Genomic DNA, 20,554 nt, shown 5'->3' with positions numbered 1-20,554 from the left:
AAAATGACGCATCGCCATGACAACACAGCGAGGCGTAGGACACATGCCATTCTATTTGAAAGGAACGAAGAGATGTGTGTGTGCGTGTCTGTTCGTTTTGTAATACGCAGGGATGCAAAAGTACTGGCTGTGCATTCACGTTCTGATGGAAATATAGACTTGAATTAAAGAAAAAAATGGAATGCACTTAAATACAAAAGGAACTTTTACACTTACATGGTGCTCATTGTGAGGAAAGAAGAAGAAGTCTAGGAATTTATGTTATCAAAACAACATGTTTTCAGAGTTTTGCCAACATGGTTAGCAGGCTTACAAAAAAATGTATTGGCTATTGAGAATAGAAACATTTCTAAGAAGTATTTTTTTTTTTGCCAGAAGGTTGTGCACAAAACAAATTCATTCTTGGAGATGACAAGATTCAAATACTTATAATATTAAAAAAAATCAAACAAAGATATGTAACAAAGTTGCTGAGTTAAAAAAAAACAGCAACTTAGATATCAATTAATTAAAGTCTGAAAAATAAACTTTCCATTGAACATTAATCATTTCGCTGATAGCCCCCCCAGTCAAAAGTGATTGGACGCCTATCACCATCAATGACAGCCAATGAATACATTTTTTTAAATGCTTAAAAAAATCTCATTCCGATCGTCTAGTCAACAAATAAAACGGAATGATTTCAATTTGGCCCTTATTTATTTATTTTTTTTAAAGTGCGCCCTCGGAGACAAAAAGTTTGGACACGGCCGATTGAAATTATGAAAACTTCAGGGTACATTTATTTTTGCATTATAAAGACTACGTAGTCTAACAAAGTCTTTTGCGTTGATCCCTTCCAAGCACTGCACAGAAACCATTTGTCTGTGTCAACTAATCCATCCATTCAGGTCGTACCTAATTTACTACATCAACGACATACTCAAGTCATTTCCTCAATTTACCCCCCTTAAATTTCCTTTCAGTTCATTGGCGTCCAGAATAACTTCACCTGAACTTCGAAGATTGCTCATTTGCATAATTAGGAACACTTTCCTCTTTTATTTCTCTAGTGTTTAAGTTGCAGATCAAAGAGCAGCAGCAGTGAGAGCCAGTTGAATAAATTGACATTTGCGTGATGCAATTTACCAAATCTGTGCAAACGGGGAAAATGGCGAGCCACATGCCATCAGGTCTGCTGAGAAAAAGAGCAAACAAGCACACTTGTGACATCCAGTGGCCGTTCACAAGTGGTGTGTTGAAAACTGCATTTAAAAATTGTTTGTAGCCACCTTTCAATGATTCCTGCACATGATTTTCCACAACCCAAATATTTTCATAACTGTTTTGGAGCTACAAAAATATTGATAACACAGATGAACCCCACTTTCTGGACAATTTTACTCTCATAAATGTAAAATCTAGATCAGGGGTATCAGACTCGGGTTGGTTTGCGGGCCGCTTTAACCTCAACTTGATTCCACGTGGGCCGGACCATTTTAGATATAATATTTAGATTTTTTTTTTATATTAATGGATTAAAATAATTGGATTAAAATCCCTGAATATTCAGTTTTTTTATAGATCTAAAACTAAGTTTATTTAAGCTTTTTTATATATTTTTAGATTTTACAAAATGATTTTTTGAACTAAAAACACAAAAAAATTAATAAAATTATTGTATTAATTATTATTACAATTATTGATTCAAAAGGGGGAAAATCAGGAAATGTAATATACATCTATACTCTTTATTTTAATTTGATCCTAAAACAGAAAGTCGGCACTCATGATTTATTTTCCCGGGCCACACAAAATGATGCGGCGGGCCAGATTTGGCCCCCGGGCCGTCACTTTGACACATGTGATCTAGCTTAACTACAAGCTATGTTTTACTATCAGTTGATTTCATTTTGCGTGGGCCAGAAAAGTAAATCATGTAAATCTCCTTTATCTCCTCTGGGAGGTTTAAAATATGAACTACTGTAAAGTGAAAATGGGTCCTCACTGAAATATTAAGATTACAGAAACCACAGAATAATAAAAAAGGTGAAATTAAAAAAATGATTATGTTCTTTTAGTCGCCATTGAGTTCACTTAAAGTGTAAAACTGTAAACACACAAATAGTTTTCACTTTCTTTAAATTAAAATGCATACCTGTCAACCGATACGTTTTTACCCTTTTTTAATACGTTTTTTGATCATTTCAAATTGTGTACGCCGTATAACAACTTTTCTACGGGAAAAAATATTTTGTAAAAAGTAAAAAAAATTCTGTAAAACCGATCTCGTGTTACCCATTTCGGCTCTAAGCCGGATTGTCTCGGTCACTGAAATCTAGAAGAATCTTGAATTTAGTGCATACAAAAGATGCACCGACTGCTTGGGCACCCCGTCCACATCGGGGTAAATTTTAGACAGTATGAAAATATACAAAAATCCTGCACGATTTTGTGTGCCCTGCGACTAAAAAATAGAATTTGCCCTAGCGATTAGCTTTAGATTCTATAGTTTTTCACTCAGGGTTAGCCATTCAAGACCACCACCACTTTTGCCCACCCGTGTGAGAGTCCCCAACTGTGGTCAAAACAGAAAAGTTATTCAGGGGACAGGAACAACCTTCAAGAGGCAAATTTGTCCGCTATGTATGTTTTGATAACGTCAAGACTAACGTCTTAAATAACATCTCCAATGACAAAATGGGGAGGCTAAAAAATTTACAGCTAGTAGTTAAACAAACAGTGGAAAGGAAATAGTGGAGAAAAAAAATTGAATTATTGGCTGTGATTTTAACTGTCTTTAGATGTCATGTCGTCCTTGGCGACCAAACGGGTCATAGTTTAAATGTGGTAGTAATAAACCAAAAATAGCAAATTTTAACAATATTTTTTTTTCTTTTTTGCAAAGTCAGTCCTCTCTGCCCGTTGGGAAAAAAAGACTGCTCGATAAATAGAACCAATTATTACAAAGTGTAAAGTTGTATAATGAAAATGTTACTGTTTTATCTAATGAGATTTTTTTGAACTTGCAAAACAAAAAGCAACTTGTATTACCAAATGAAAAAAGTATCAAAATGTATCAAAAAAATAAATGATAAAATTCACAATTAAAAATGTTTTACAGAAACCAAGAAGAAACATTCATTAAAAACACAATAGTAAAGAGATCAACAGTTAACAGTTTTTTTTTTAAATGACTTTAGCCTAAGAAAAAAAAAACATAACAGGCTTTTGGTAATGAGAAAGCAAATAAAACATACATGTTTCACACTTGAGTATTGGTTGCAAGCTCAGATAACTATGGAAAAAGTATAACTTATGGTCTGGAAAATACGGTATATTGTGCTTTTGGGGCAGGAATACATACAAGTTGTATTTTTTTGTTTTACAAGTTCAAAAAAAAATCAAGCTAAAAGTAAAAAGTTTTATTTGACAACTTTTTTTGATCACATTTTTATCGTCCGATTTGGTGGTGCTCACATTGTGGTGAAGGTGAAGCGGGAAGAACGTTAATGTACTGCAATCCCTGTTTTTAATTTCACACTCAATGACTTCCATGTGGTGGTGCTTAATTGGCGCATCGACGGGGGACTTTGGATGTGCAGGTTTGCGCGTGCATATCCTTATTTCAATTGCAAAACAAAAAGGTCAAAATTGGTCATATTCATCTATGCTTCAAAATTCATTTAAACTGGGAGGACTAGAAGTGTATTTTTCAATCAAGTTTTTGTTTTTGTTTTGTTTTTAATTGTTTTTAACAACGTTACTTTACTTATGATTTTCTTGTAAACCGATGTTTAGTAACAATGATCAAAAAAAGAATGTATACCTTTTGTAATGAATTGATTAAAGGAGAAATGTGGCAAATATATCCCAAAAATGTTGCACAACTCTTAAGAGTGTAATGAATGGAATGGTCGGTCCTAAGGATTCCAGTTTGTGAACGAGTGCGTGTGTCTCACAGCTTCGCCCTCCATTTTGTGAGTGGCACAAAAGAGACTTTTTATAACACATCACCGTCCACAAGTGCACTTAGCAAACCCTTAAAAACAACAACTTCATTGGGCTTTAGAGTGCAGAAAATCTTTTCAACAATGTCGACATCTGGAAGTGGAAACAACAAAGAGGAACCGCCTCACGTTTTAAGACCACATTTGGTGAAATGCTGAGAGACTTCAAAAGTAATGTAAATGCGTTTTAAGGGCAGTGGTCAGCAAAGTGCTTTTTAATTTTTATAATGGAAAAAGCTGACTTGGAGGGGTCAAAAGGGGACATCAATGTCAAGCGGTGGATAATTACATTTCTATGCCACAGATGGCGATAGTCATCCAATCCATTTTCACTGGGAGGGAATGATCATAAATATACAACATAATACATTAAACAAAAACACACACAGACACACACACACTTTGGGTTGAATCATTCATTTATAAATGTCAGTCTAGTGAACGGAGAGACGTTCTGGCTGCCCTGTGACACTAATAAGTAGACGCATAACCGAAAATGGACGGATGATATTACTGACTTGAATTATAAGGTGACTAAAAATAAGTAAATAAATAAACTTAACCCTTCACCAAGCTAGATTTCAATTGTACTTATTTTATTTGTTTGTACCTTGTATATATATAGGTATATATATATATATATATATATATATATATATATATATATATATATATATATATACCTATATATATATACACATATATACATAATTATACCTATATATATACATACATATATATATATATATATATATATATATACATATACACATATATATATACATACATATACACATATATATACACATATATACACATATATACATACATATATACATATATATATATACATACATATATACATACATATATACATACACATATATATACACATATATATACATACATATATACATATATACATATATATACATATATACATATATATACATATATATATATATATACACACACATTCTTATAAAATTTCTAGAACTATATTTATATAAAAACTTTTTCTTACCGGTCATTCTCACAAGGGTCGTGGAGGGTGCTGTAGCCTATCCCAGCCAACAACGAGCAGTAAGTGGGGTACACCCTGATTGGTTGGAGCCATTTGAGGGCATACTTGGACCTGCAGACAATTTAGCATATAATTAGCCTTGCATGCATGTTTTGGGGATGTGGGAGGAAAGCAGAGTACCTGGAGAAAACCCACGCAAGCCTAGCAATAACATGCAAACTCCACACAGACAGATCGGAACCATCTAATTTAGAACTGTGACGCCGACGTGGTCAACGCTCAGTCGCATGAATTATCATAATAATTATTATAATATCAATATTGAGTCATTAATATTATGTTCCATTTATCCTCAAAGGGTTGCGGGGGGCGCTGCAGCCTACTCCAGCCCCTGTTAATGGAAGTCAATGAGTAATTTGAGTGCCCTCTAAAGGGTTAAAAACTCTGTAAAACATAACACACATTTGCTGGAGGTAAATTGGTGATTAAAGGAGGTGTCACTCTGGATGTTGTGCTCAGTGAACCACTACAAGAGAGCCCCAAAGGAGCTCAAGTTAGTACTTGTTAATTCATTCATACGTGTAATAAGAACACACGCACGTAACTAATAACCCGCTTTAAAAGTATGTCTAATAGTGCATAGAAGCACTTAAGCAGGAAGCTAATCAACGAAAAGCGATCGGATATTAATGTGATTTATTCCTGCTGTGCGGCCAAAACGTCAATGAACAAGCTGAAATCAACTTCATTTTCAAGAAACGCCACGCGGCGTGGGCCCCGAGACATGTGTGGTTTCCTCTTTGCTGAGCCCGCCTTCTTTCCTCGTGCCCCCTGGGAAGGCGAGATGGCGGGGAAGACTGCTTCGGTTAAACTTGAATGATGAATGCGAAGGCAAAGGGCGCCGTCAGCTCATTTGAGGGAGGGCGGCGGAGGAGCTAGCAGAGATACTTTAGACGGAAGAATATGCCAAGAGAAATTCTACCGTCTATGCCACTAACATAGAGTGAAATCATTATAAAATCTTGTTGTATCTCGTCTGTACTGCTAACCAGAGAAAATGTTATGACAATAGTGAGCCCCTGCCATGTTTGTTTTCATATATTTTATATATAAAGTGTTACCTCTACTTACGAATGCCTCTAAATACGAAAAATTCAGGTTACGAAACACTTTATTTTGTTTCAATATACGAAAACAAGATCAAAATTACAAAATCCCCAAAATGTAAACACATTTCCTGTAGGCATTATTTTGATTTGAAATTGTTATGAGCCCTGCTTGACAATCTGTTGGCTTCCGATTGGAGCCTCACAACAACAACAACAACTTTCTTTTCGCCGCCATTTGTCATCCAAAAACAGGCCGCAACCCACATACGAGCATCGCGAGCATCTACTAAAAATAGTTCAGTATCTCCTTCCTTTTGCGAAGGACAAAAGATTGGAAAATATCGCACATGTCACATCTGTGACTCGTGTAACCACGGAGACAGGAAGTCGGGCAGTCATTACAAAAGCGAGACAACAGAGAGAAATTCACAAGGGAGCCAAGCTAAATCCGAAAAAAAGCAAAAGGCTCGTCTTTTTTACAACTCATTGGTTGTTGCCGTGGTGATGCTTGTAACTTCTTTTGCGTCTTTTATGACGGTGGAAACAATTAACGCTTTAAAGCGCACACGTCCACACACAAACACAATGTTGATGATTGATGACTGGCCTCGGGCTGTCCCTCTATCTGAACTTCCTGGTTTGAAGACCCGTTTCCTGCATGGGTCATTTTAGTGTTTAGGGATGTGATTAAGCCGCCCGGATGAGGTCATGATGCACTCTGGGGTCTTCACGCAGGTAGGAGACCTTTGAGCTGTGTCCCCAGTGGTCCAACTTGTGTTAAAGTCATGACAGTTTTTGTTCTTTTTTTGTGGCCAACTTGATAGACGAACAAGACAAGTTCGATCTCTGCCAGCCCACCAGGATTAGACGTCAAAAGACAACCAGCTTGTGCTACGATGATGAGGGCGCACACTTGACGAGACGGTTCAGATGTCGTACTTTGGCACCGGATCTAACGTCGGCGGCGGCCGTGAGAAAGCGTGGCCGTTAGACCAGCTGTCGTTTGAACTCGCGGGGCGAGAACGTGACGGTTGGCCTGGAAGTTTTCAAAGCGGCTCAGGTTAAAGTCTATCGCGCCGGCACCCCCTCGTAGAAAAACTCGCGTGCAATCACGGTAAAGTCACGAGTACCTCCGGTATCACGAACATAAATGGCGTCCTCCTGAAACTCAATGCTGCATCACATGGAGCTTGTTTGCGCGCTAATTGAGTTGCGTGTTTTGACAAGCATGTGGTCTTGATTTCACTTGGCTCGTTCCGATCTAATGAGCAATCCCAGGTGGAGGGGGAATATAAAACATTTTGGATTTACAAGTAGATCTGGCTTGTCAGATGTGACCCGGGGATTCCCAGGGGTTAAAGACGTGGACGGGCACCAATTCCGCTGAGGACCGTTAGTATCGATGAAAAGCAGATAAGGGAGGGTTTCTTTATTTGGATTTAGTGCATGGCAATGTTATGCTTCTATCCCTTTCAGTTAGAGTCTTCTGCGGTGATGTTGCCAATTACACTGCAAATTTAGGAGATTTTAAGATTTCTTTTCTGGAATCTTGTCAATTTTCAATGATTTGTTTGGAGTGTTAACAGATTAAAGTGTAAGATTATTCCATTACTTTAAGTGAATACTACTTTGTGTTGTATTTAAACCTATAGTATATATATATATATATATATATATATATATATATATATATATATATATATATATATATATATATATAGTGGTAGTGTACCATGTGGATTTTATAGTAATATAATATTTCGAGAAAAATTCTAATCAAAATAAGGTACATTTCGTACACAATTCATTCCAATATACTTGAACAGTTTAATTTTTTACTTGGTATAAGTGATTGAAGCTTTTTCAAAGATTTTATTTACCTCATCTGTTATTTTAAAAAAGTATTTTTTGTATTATTATATGCAAAATGCTCATTAAAATTTAAAGTTTCTTTTTAAGAATGATTGCAGCCTTCTCTAAAAATAGATTGGACGTCCATCGGCGTCTATGACAACCAATGAGTTAATACTTAAAAATATATATAATAGTATGAATATTTTACCGCGACCAGACTAAGGTGGGATACGCTCCAGCACCCCGCAACCCAGACATTTTTTTCTTCTAATTCTGAACCTCTCTTTCAAAATTACCCATGCATCCTGATTTTTTGGAAAGTGGACCTTGGAGGAAAAAAGTTTGGACACACCCTGGGTTAATCAATCACAGTTTGGGTAAAGGACAAGTAATTGACCAAATATCCTTTACTACCACCTGTATTTTCTTCCGATCCAACAATTTTACCATTACTTTGTTCCAAAATCTACATATTAGCAAATCACCTTCTCATGTTTTCCACATGTTTTTTAACTAGAAATTATAGTAATCAAAATATGAATCCATTCTCATGACCATTCCTCATTCAGACTTTACACGTTTTCACAGACATTCCAAACAAATTGTAGAAATTCCCTCCAGGAGGAAAGCAGGTCAAAAAAAGGTGAAACAAAAACTGCTTCAGGCTGCTCGGCATTCCAGATTTGTTCAGATTTTTGGGAAACGTAGACGTGCCTTAACTCTTTATGGGGAATTTGTTAACTGATTGGCTCCCAGTGACGGCGCCAAACTCTGATCTATTTTTGATTGGGAGAAAATTTCTAGTATCAGTACAGTTTTGTCGGTTTATTCGCTCATGATAGCAAATTGTTTCACACTGAGGCGACTCTTCAGTCAGTAATTGTTAAAATAATTCAAAATTTTCAGTCTCAGTACAGTTTTGGCTTTGGTTGATACCAAACAGGACACCAAAAAATGGTATCAGTACAACAATAAATATAAAAGCTGTTCAGTCAGGATGATGAGAACAAACAGGGTCGTTTATTTCGGCTACAATTTATGAGGATCACGTTTGTTGTTTTAAAGAACGCCAATAAAAACCCCAAAACATTGACTGCATTTTGTTAAGAGTTGAAGCAATGACGTTATCACCAAATCTATCTGGTCTCCTTCTTCCCCTCCTCGTGCTTGTTCCGCTCCAGCAAACCCACAGGATGCGGGTGCAATTTACAGCGATTCATTTCGCCGATGGCGAGCTAAAACCGGTATAAGGTCAAGAAAAACGATGCGTGTCCTTTAAACGGCCATGTAGCCTTAAAAATGTCACCTGTGAATGTCTGCTTCAACTTTTGCTTTCAAGGTAAACTGACATTTGTGTACTGTAAAACTTTAGTTGCTGTACCCAATGTGAAAAAACGAAAATCATATGTAAGTATCAGTACAGTTTCTTTGGAGTTTATTAAAGTATGTTTCCAAAACCAATACTGGTCAGTGGAGAGATCTTGAACCCTGGCAACGGATGACATTCCTTCGTTTTACTATTCTAAATGTACAGGAAGCACTTTTCTATTCCATGGGAGTGTATAATTATTTTAAATTAGTCTTAGTATTGATATATTTATATTGTTTTATGTTTAAGGTGATGTACTGTACAACACTTACAGCTGAAATTGTTTTTATAGTCATCAATAAATTAAGTTGAGTGGCGTTTTCGAATGTATTCTATACAATTTGTTATTTATATAGAGTGTTCAAGTTGTCAAGCTGTCTGTAAATCTGTCTACATGTGGTTAAAATATCAAATATGAACATATTATTTCACAGTAAATATGTGTCACACCCCTGTTGGGTGGGCTAATATTTTAACTATTGCAAGATGTTTTTGACAAGTCGCCCACCCAACTGCAAACAGTGGGAAAGTCAATTTCAAGATGGACTTGTCTTCAATTTCACTCATTGTAATTTTACATGTTACAGTGGTGCTACAATTGGAGATTAATCATTTCTGGATATTTGTCAAGACAGTGGACAGATCGTCAAAAGTTGACACTTGGAGTATATTAACCGTGTGCGGTCGATTGGTCGCCGGTCTTTTGGTCGCGGTCTTTTGGTCGCGGTCTTTTGGTCGCGGTCTTTTGGTCGCGGTCTTTTGGTCGCGGTCTTTTGGTCGCGGTCTTTTGGTCGCGGTCTTTTGGTCACCCCGACAACGGGCGACCAAAGGACCGGCGACCAAAAGACTGGCGACCAAAAGACCGACGACCAAAAGACCGACGACCAAAAGACCGGCGTCAAAACAATGTAAAACAACACGGTCTATGCATCAATAAAAGCCAACAATGGCCATGAGCAGTTTCACTGAGCCGAAGTGTGAGTGTATAAGAGTTTGTATGTACATGCGTTGTCCCTTTAAGAAGCTACCTCAGTCAAGGTCTTAACAAGTTCTCCAACAAAAAACAATAAAAGTCCGGGAAATTTTGAGCTTTTCTTTAGTCTAATAATTACTAGGGCATTAAGTATGACTAAATAGTAATTCGCAGTTTGTATTAAGGGAATTGGACAATGATTTAAATGGTAATTATCACTTACCTTTCGGGCGACCAAAAGACCGGCGACCAAAAGATCGGCGACCAAAAGACCGGCGACCAAAAGACCGGCGACCAATCGACCGTGTACCAGTCAGTCATAGACAGTCCATAGTTGGCTTTCTTTGGTCTGTACCAAAATATGTTGGATTTTTTTGGTGTAGTTACTTTTTAAATTGCAATTTTTGCAAGCGACCCAAGATTTGACAACAAGCCTACGCAAGCGCAAACACCGTTCATTCGTTGGATCAAACAATCTGGATGGGGTGAAAATACTGAAGTAAACAATCACGGAGTACTCGTGTTCCTAGCGATATGTTTCATCCAACTACAGTGGACCCCCAAGTTACGACATGAATTAGTTCCAGAGTTGGAATGGTAAAGCGAAATCGTCTGGCAAGCAATAGAAATTATTGGCATGGTTATGGAATTAAAGTTTGAATTGAGCACGCGAGAGTAACAGGCATTGTGGGAGGCATTTTGCCCATTTTAGTGATTGCGAACAATAGCAGACCAGCATTTTGGTGAAGCTGGATGCACACCAGCCGCCATGTTTGAATTTCTGGATGCCTCGTCAATGGCACGGAAACAGAAATACTCGCATTTAGCTGTTTTTTGCTGCTGAATGGCAGCCAATGAGTTAAAAAATACAATAATGCAATACACTGTAAGTGTGCCAAAGCCACATCGAGACAGACAGTCGGGTTTGTTTGTCATATCAAAAGCGATAAAACCTGCTATCAATCTGTGAAACTCCAAAGCGGAAAAGAAAATCGTTACCATAGGATTGGAATATTTACTTAACGCAGTGAGAGCAGCTGTTGGATGCGTGAGAGGTTGCCGCGATAAAAGCGCACAGCTGCCTTGCATCAGCACGTGTACAACCGTCCAAGTGAACACGGGAGGACGGCGCCAACGGCGTCCAAAGTCCAATGAATATATAAAGCTTTTCCATTCTCGATGTTAGTGAGATGCGATCCTAGTCTATAAAAGCAGACGTGTCCAAAGAAAAATTTAAAAAGTAATTGTATTTCTAATTGGATTATATATATGTCATGTTTTTTAAAGCGAAGAGGAATGCGAGGGTCCGTGCCGAATGTCAGAAAAACATTTTAGTCTGCATATTCCGCCAAAAAAAATCAACAGCAGCAGGAAAACGCCTCCGTGATGGTCGCATGTTTTTTTTGGGTTGTGCAGAGTCAATTTTTTTGCTGAACTTCAATGCGGATGAAGTGTGGGAGCGCATTTTCCTTTAAACAACATTCATTTTTACAAGTGAGGACAAGATAACAGCGCAGCCATTTCCTCCTTCCCGCCTGTGATTGGTTCTTTCCTCCTCGCTTCTGCGAGTAAGAGATTAGGAAAAGTGGTCCATGTATAGATTTAATAACTTTTTCGATATTTTGGGTTCTTTTGAGGAGGAAAGTCTGTTTTTATGCAAACAAGAAGTTTGGTTAGCAAGTTTATTATAAGTAGAATTACACAATAAAGTGTTGCAAAAACCTGTGCTTAAAAGGTAGAGCAATTTTGGGCTTTTTCTGGAATTTAGAGATAAATAGCGTAGTACGGCCTTTAATTTTAAACGATTAATAATTGTAATTATGCTGTTTTCTTTCTTCTTAGTATATTAATTCATAGCCATGGTATATATATATATATATATATATATATATATATATATATATATATATATATATATATATATATATATATATATAGATGTATATATTTCACTGCCCTTATGGGTTTTGTAGGTATAAAATGTTGAAGCATGAAATTGTTATGGTATAACAATTATGCATAGTTTAATTCTTGACATTTTTATCATATTAAATTACGGGATTTGAATTAATTGCCCATTCTGAGATTTAAAAAATACTTTTGAATCAGAGTGACTACATGAATTATGACATAAATTACACAGAATTAAAAAACAACAACTGTGTTAGCCTAAAAACTTGATTAATATTTGGATTTGACCTTTTTCACCAAAATTCTAAAGCATTGATAGAAAACAAAAAGAATAAAACACTGCAAACTCAACATTTTAAGTAACTGAAATTCAGTTTAAGTCAGGTCGAAGACATGGGATTGAGCCTCATACTAATTTCACACAATTGATCAACTTATTGACTCAAGTTCACAATAAACACTTAAATAACTTAGGGTAACTAAAAACATCAAGTTACATAACCCCAGATTTTGAATTCTCTACGTAAAATCCAAAGTTTAAATGACCAACATAATGCATTCTTTTTTGGGGGGGTCATAAACAATGAGCATAATAAGAGAACTTCTACTCCTACCTATCTCAAGGAACCACGACTGTATCAGTTTTTGTGACTTCCTACCCCCGATTTGATGTGTATTGTTGTGTAAATTCCCTTCAAAAAGCCTCAGTTCGCAAGTGCGAGCGAAGCTGTAAATAAATAAATGATCACACGCTCCAACACAAGGCCATCGCTGACAAAGGCAAAGACATGAAAAATAAAACAAAACGTGGCACTTCTCTGCGCACGCGTGTGTTTACTCCCAAGTGACCCTTTTTGTTTATGCGCATTTAATTGGATTGAATGGATTTTGCCACAGCCGCCGACGTTTGAAGCTGTCGCCGTCTTGCCGGGGTCAGATTGGTGTTGGCGATACGAGCTAACGTAACAAATCTTGTTAGTTTGGAATCCCGCTGAACATTTTGTTTGGGGATAATGATCAGCTAATGTTGGTGTGAATATGCGAGCGGTGTGGAAAAGTGGTGTGTTGTTGTTGTGGAAAACTCAATGCACTGTCTTGGGGGTCCGCTAACACAATTAGGGGGACTAACCTCTATTTCCTGGTGGTGTTCTCAGCAGGGGGCAAAACAGTGAACCTCCATCAGACCTTGGGGAAAAAAAAGAAAAGTAAAGATTAACTCTTTCAATGTCTTGGCAGGTGTCGAATCATGCGGCTCTTAAAAATTGAAATTAAAACTGTTTTGATGAATTTATCACTACTAGAGGTTCGATCCAATTGAACTAGAAGGGCTGGCAGAGAATAAACCAATAGGTGGTGTTTTTTTTTAGTTTTTTTGTTTTTAATATAGACTGAAAAAGTATGGCATGTGACTATCTAAGATAAAACTAAATACTGAAGACCTGGCATCTGCATTGAAGATCATCACATTTTGGGTTATTTAGACTAAAATATTTGCATTTTGGTTACAATTGTAGCTTACTGGGTACTCGGACGTTTGGTCAAAAGACGTTTGGTCCCCGGACGTTCGGTCGACCGGACGTTTGGTAGAACGGACGTTTGGTCGCCGGGTTGTTACTGTTGAAACCAGCTCTCAAAATTATAATCACGACAGAGAGAGCGAGAGTGAGTTTAATATCTAAATATCTAATATCAAAATATCAACAGTAAACTCTCTGTCATAATTTGACAGCGAGCGAACCTGGCGACCAAACGTCCGTTCTACCAAACGTCCGTTCTACCAAACGTCCGTTCTACCAAACGTCCGTTCTACCAAACGTCCGTTCTACCAAACGTCCATTCTACCAAACGTCCGTTCTACCAAACGTCCGGTCGACCAAACGTCCGTTCTACCAAACGTCCAGTCGACCAAACGTCCGGTCGACCAAACGTCCGGTCGACCAAACGTCCGGTCGACCAAACGTCCGGTCGACCAAACGTCCAGTCGACCAAACGTCCGGTCGACCAAACGTCCAGTCGACCAAACGTCCAGTCGACCAAACGTCCGGGGATCAAAATGTGATGTGGTAGCCAGGTTTCACTTTGTATTTCATGAAGAAACAAAATTAAAAAGGAATGAAATATTACTAAAACATAATGAATACAATAAAAATGAATGAAAACCAAAAACCACCATAAAGTTGATAATACTTAATATACAATTATAGAATTCAACTCACTGACTACTAGGTGACCAATTGTTTTAAACTTGGACTTTTGGCTGTAAATGCTCATCTTTTAAGCGCCATTTCACCCCTTTCAATCCAAACGAATTGGACGTTGAGCACCCTGAATGTATGCCAATGAATGAAATGAGCGCCATATAAAGGGTTAAATCCTACTGTTTACTGCTCTTGTGAGCAGGCTTACAAATGATAGCCCTCCCTTCTTGAGTCTACTTAAGATAAGGTACATGATTGGACGTCTGACCTTGATAAAGACTTGCTCCAGCTTGTGCCTGATAGGTGGCATTGCATGTAATCAAGATAAACAAATGAGGACTAAGCTACCACGCCATTAAAAATCTCACAATGTTCGTGTGTGGGAGTCGCCGGCCAACTGGCCGGCCTTTTTCGGGAGATCTTCCTGATTGCTGCGTGAAATGAGTCACAGATTGTACTGCTGTTGCCGCATGAGCGTTTGTATGAAATAACTTTCAGCAAAGACAGGCAGGCTTCTCATAAAACTGGCGTTTGTGCGCTCGCACCTCATTTCGCAAAGCCTTTCGGTCACGGGGAGTCTATAAATTAACCTCTGCGCTGCATCACCTGCCAAAAGCTTGGAGGATTACGAGCTCCGGGACACTGACAAAAGCCAAAACCATGAATAAGAGGTGGATTTTTTTGGTCCAATAAAACACGAGTTAATCCCGAAACATGGAAAATATTTGGCTGGCCTGCTCTCTTACCAAGGAGATAACTTAGCTGTCGTTTTTAGAGCATCAGCGATATTCTAATGGATAATTCCATTTCTTTTCTTAAGCCTTATCCTCATAAGGGTCGCGAGGGTGACGGAACATGTTAGAATGTATTTGGTGTGATGTCTATGTGCACCAAAGTGGACTTTTTGGGGGTTTTGCATTCTGGGAGGAAAGATTGACATACTTTCATATGGCTAGTTATGTAGTTATGATGTCAAAAGTCTAAAATAGAAAACGTAAAAGTATGTGTAGTGTGATGTCTAAGTACGCTGCAGAGGACATTTTGGATTGTGCATTCTGCAAATAGAGATTGAGGTAATGTTGATGTACTTTTAGTAAAATGAGTAAGACAGCTAGGTTGCTATGGGTGATTATGATGTTCAAATTTTAAGATGTAAAAATGTGTGTTGTGTGAGATAAAAACAGGCAGTTTTGTCACCGGGTTCTTCACTTTGAATAAAGCCCACCGAAGCCTAATTGGATGAAAGAACCCCTTGCTGGGCTGTCACCGAGCTTTTGCTATGGAATTTGAAACAAGTTGACAGCTGCTCTGGGAACGAGCCTCCCCAGGATCCACAAACAACTCTCAATTCATTTGCAACAGAAAACACAACGTCATTAAAGGCGAGATACAATGCGAAAGCACTACTTTTTATTTTTTTTCAGTGCTCCTGCTGAAAGTATCCGAGCATCCGAACATCTGGTACTCATCTGCTTTGGGCTTGTACACATTACCTAGTATAGAAGAACCGGTTTTGTCATTTAACATGCACATTATTTTCTTATAACTGTTTTTAATTGCAAAAAAAGCCCCAAATTCATTACACTACTCACACAGATGACATGATATTAAGTGCACCATATTAATCCTGTTTATGTACATATATTTCTATATGAATGAATAAAAATGCATTCATTTTCTGAACCACTTCTCATGAGGTTGCATATTTTTTAAAAGGCTTTTTAAATATTAATTAATGTATTCATTTTGTTATTGTTTCCAAATATTTTCAAATGTATTCTAAAATTTTACACTTCTTTAAAGAAAACTGCATAAGCAAGCTACTATTAAACTTTCATTATCATTTGACCAGAATGACATTTTTTTTAATCTAAATGAATAATGGTTGTTGTCTGGCATTGAAAGGTAAAAAAAAATCCTAAACAAATGTAAAACAAGTTAAAAACCTACAAAAATAGACCAGATACTCACTGAAATGAATTGACAAACCCTCATTTATTCCCCCTCACATATATGTGTCATCCATGCTGTTCATCACCGCTAGATTTATGACGCGTGTGTTATTTTAGGGGAAGTCCACACCCTGGCCACATCTCTCCCAGCAGGCAGGGAGGACTGTTTTGACCCATAACCTCCGCCTGGAAGGTAGGTAGCACAACCCTAAAACCACCGTGACCACAATGGCTTCGTCCAACTTCAAAACGCATTGTCAGATGAGCGAAAAGCAATCATGTCCAAATCTACAGCTCACTGTTAACGACACCCTTGTGTGTGCTTTGAAGCTTCCAACACTTGTGCCAAAATGAAGGGGGGTGAGGGGTCTGTGACTGTGCATGTGTGTTTGTGTGTGTACCAGGCAAGCCGAAGAAATGAGTGTTTATTTAGAGATGAGACTGGGGACAAAGGCCGCACACTCCTGTCTGGAAGGCGTGATGCCAAGTCGTCCCGCCCGCAGAAGGAAAACGACGGTTTCCGAGGCAGATAGCGAGTTGTCATTAGACTTGGGAGATGTTTGGAAGTTAGGAATTCCATTATTTTGCTCCCCTTGAAAGCAATAGGGTTCCAAGTCATTTCAACTGGGACCCTTCCCAGTACAAAAGAATGTTGACATTAATATCATTTAACTAAGATTTCTTAAGTATGCTTTGTTTATAGTAGTTTGTACAAGATAACTCCAAAATTGGACTTGCGAGTTTATGCATCACACGTTTAGTCCGAAAAAATCATTTCCTAACAACTAATGTCAATTGCTATTTTAACCCTTTGACTTCCTAATGCGCATTTGAGCGAAAATTAAAACAGTCTCATGACAGGCCAAACTGGGAAATACGGATACCAAAAAAACATTTGGAAGTTAGTACCATGCTCCATTCATCCAGCAGAAACAAAAAACAAGTTTTAGAGTCCGTTAGTTGCCAGCTTGAAAAATTATAATCACACAGTTGTTGAAATGTAAACAAAAGACAAGCGTGGACGAATATTTTACTGGACTTTTTGGGGCTTTTAAAGTTGCATGAAAGGCCGAATATGTGATTCACAGGTAAATGAACAGTTTTCAAGTTTGAAGAAAAAAATGTTCATAATAAATATATAAATTATCCCAGAAAGGTGGTGAGGTGTTCATCTCAGACACACCAGGATGACGTCACAGACATGCACCTTGAAGATGGTTTCTCAAAATAAATCTTTGCGCATGCCGATTGGATTATAAACCCATGTACACACCCTCTCTTTCGGAACTAAATCATAATCGGAACAGATTACGTCCACGAAGCATTTTTATTCCAATTAGGCTTTTACCTGTGCAGGTAAACATAGCCAATGTTGTTCTACTTAGAAAATGTAACTTAACAGACTTTTAAACCAAAAAACACCACAGTAAAATTGCTCAGAGACAACACTACATTCTTTATCCTCTGCGTAGATTTCAAATATTACTCCCACTCATTTGCAAAACTCCTCCATCTCCAAATGCTGAGAGGCCCCTCGCACCGCTTAGTGGTCCAATTAGAAGTGAGTGGTCTGTCCCCCTAGGGGCCAGCCTGCAGTCTAACACACAAGCACACACACACGCAAACACGCTTGGAGTGCACGCAGAGTTCAAGAGCGCTAGATGCGAGGGGAGTGGACATATTTTGGGGAAAAGTGCTCACACTATCAGACTCGCTCGCTTGCTCACGTGTGTGTGTGTTTGGAGTTGGACGGAAGGAGTGGCAACTGTTCCTGCTGCTGCTGCCGTTTCTTTTCCTTTTTTTCCCAATTTTGAGGGCAGCTGTGGCCATGTGGCAGATGTGAGGAAGGCAAAGTTTAGCGCAGGTAAGATGCAAGATTCATTTCAATTTGGGGATGGCGGAATCATCGTTTTGAGTGGGTGTGTGTTTGCGCAGTTTCACATTATTACATTAGGAAGTAAATAATTATTGCCACTTTTGTCTTGCATTCCTAGCTAATGTGAATGTTTGTCAAGTACTTTTTAAAGGTGTTGGACCAATTTTAAAGATAAATTGTCATTTTGATAGTAAAAAGTCAATATGAGTCTGGAGATATTTGTGTTTTTTTACCTTAAAGTGTGTGGAAAAACATGCATGCTGAAAAACATAAATAAATAATGTCCAATGAAGATGTTTCAAATTAATAATGCTATCAAACCTAAAATCTGATACAAGCTCTTAAAAAGCAGCATTTCTGTAAAATTTTGAGACAGTTTTTATATGCAGGCAGTAATTATTAACCAGTGTGCCACTTTGATTAAAAAAGTGCTAAACAAGAAGAGTAGCATGGCAGCAATGGCACACGATTTAACTGAATGGCTACCATTGACGGCCAAAGATGTCCAATCCATTTTGACTCCTAGCCGAGATGGAATGTAACAGCTACTGCCGTCAATGGCAGCCATTAATTCAATCCCACCACTATCTCACATCCATATTTCAACACTCTTCCACATGTTCCACAAAAGCTGGTCTGTTCTGCATCATTTTTTTCCTCTCTTTTCACTTTCCCACCTTATATTATTTACCTTTTCTGTCCTTGTAAAGAAAGGCACGCAAATAATGTGTCTGTTTTACTATCCAGATGACAATAAAGATCTCGATTCTAGAATCTTCAACTGACAGCACGTATGGGTTTTTTTTATGAGTCTGCATCGCGAGACGACCGATTTCGCTTCACGTTTTGGAGCACGCCCAACCTCAAATTCATTGTGTGTCAAACGTTCCACTTTAAGTGTTGAACATTCAACGTGTGGTAGCACACAAAAAAAAGTGTGGCTTTTGTCTGGAGGACCTGCTCTCCACTCACGTTTTTTTGCAATTCCCATCACACAGGGGCGGATCTAGAAAAATATTATTGGGGTGGCTATAGGCGGCAGGAATTTTTTTGAGTAATGCCAAGTAGTTTCATGATGGTATATTACATTAGTAATTCTTTAGAAAGTTACGGTATTCTGCGAGGATTTGATTCAAGGGCCTTTGATCGAAAAACGATGAACACAAACAAGTCCAATTAAGTATTAGAAATTAAAAATCAGTTCTGATGTGCATGAGAAATTTGGACAAGATGGCTAAAATCAGGGTTTCTGGCAAGTTTCAAGAGAAAGATGACCCCCAAAATGACATCATTGGACGTCCCATGTGGTCTAAAACAAGGAGGTGTTGACAGGTAATGACGAGCTCTGTCCTAATCCACTTTCTATTAGAGTTGCGGAATGGGAAAGTGGAGCTGGCTCTTGTCAGGAGCCATTATGTTTTTTTTTCTTCAGTTCGGGTTCTACGTGAGCACGGAGTCCGTCCCACAAGTCTAGGAGAAAGCCCATGTTCGGCAATTGTGAAGTTTGCAAAGTCCACAGTGATGAGGTGCCAAGTGCTCGCAAGCAGACATTCTGTCTAGGTTGAATTGGCCCAAGGAAATAATAGTTCAGGATGCACCTTTCTGGAGCAAAATCCAGATTTTCATTTTGAAGTGAGAATTCTAAGAATCATGTCAGAAGTGTGACTTTTTAATGTTGTCAAAATGAAGAATGCTCACTTCAAAGAATTTTGTATTTACTCTCAGAATTCTTTAGAGTTAGAATTATGACTTTAAAGTGAAAATCTTGAATTTATTGTCAGAATTCTTTAACGCCAGAATTCTGATAATAAAATAGCAGTTCTTGCTTTAAAAACATTTTTTCTTTAGTTGGCCGACTCTTCCAAGATTTTTTAATGATCTATTAAAATGGTTGGTGATGTCTATGGCAAATCTGCGATCACTTTTCCCCCCTCTGTATGCTTTATTTTGCATGCCACTCACCTCTCCCAGCCAAATACGATTGGACACCTACCCCTGTCGATATCCAATAAGTTAAACGGTTCAGGGGTCAGAGTCAAAATATTCATGCCAAATCCACACATCGGTTAGCATTCCTTAATGTTTTCCATTTTCCACACTTTCAAACCCAGCCCGAATAACCAACACGCAAACAAAACTTCACTTCCCCCAAAAATCCCAAGCCTGGTAAAGCAATATGCAAACCACATGTAAAAATATCCATCGCCGGTACGCAAAGGACAATAGCGCCGCGAGTTGGCGGCTGTGACTGCGCTTTCCTCCGGGCAACGGGAAGACAAGTGAGAGCACTTAGAGCTGT

The 20,554-nt window shown here is 38.1% G+C and overlaps 2 protein-coding genes across 9 annotated transcripts in view; one reads left to right on the top strand and one right to left on the bottom strand.

The window, feature by feature from the left end:
- Nucleotides 1-20,554, bottom strand: part of grm3 (glutamate receptor, metabotropic 3) — a 197,798-nt gene that overhangs the window by 61,995 nt on the left and 115,249 nt on the right. For 7 of the 8 annotated variants that reach the window (XM_077595698.1, XM_077595703.1, XM_077595701.1 and 4 more), the window contains 2 exons: nucleotides 13,359-13,414; nucleotides 5,014-5,124 (listed from right to left, as the gene is read on the bottom strand). The gene's annotated coding sequence lies outside the window, so the exon portion shown is untranslated. Of the gene's footprint in view, nucleotides 1-5,013; nucleotides 5,125-11,337; nucleotides 11,358-13,358; nucleotides 13,415-20,554 lie in introns of those variants that run through there. The other variant, XM_077595705.1, reaches the window with a different exon arrangement.
- The window catches only part of sema3d (sema domain, immunoglobulin domain (Ig), short basic domain, secreted, (semaphorin) 3D), a 32,933-nt gene continuing 30,451 nt past the window's right edge, over nucleotides 18,073-20,554 (top strand). The window contains exon 1 of the mRNA XM_077595711.1: nucleotides 18,073-18,243. The gene's annotated coding sequence lies outside the window, so the exon portion shown is untranslated. The remainder of the gene's footprint in view (nucleotides 18,244-20,554) is intronic.

This window comes from Stigmatopora argus, chromosome 3 (assembly GCF_051989625.1).
Source record: "Stigmatopora argus isolate UIUO_Sarg chromosome 3, RoL_Sarg_1.0, whole genome shotgun sequence".
Taxonomy (NCBI): domain Eukaryota; kingdom Metazoa; phylum Chordata; class Actinopteri; order Syngnathiformes; family Syngnathidae; genus Stigmatopora; species Stigmatopora argus.
Note: the sequence above shows the minus strand (reverse complement) of the source record. Positions and strands in the feature narration are given on the sequence as shown.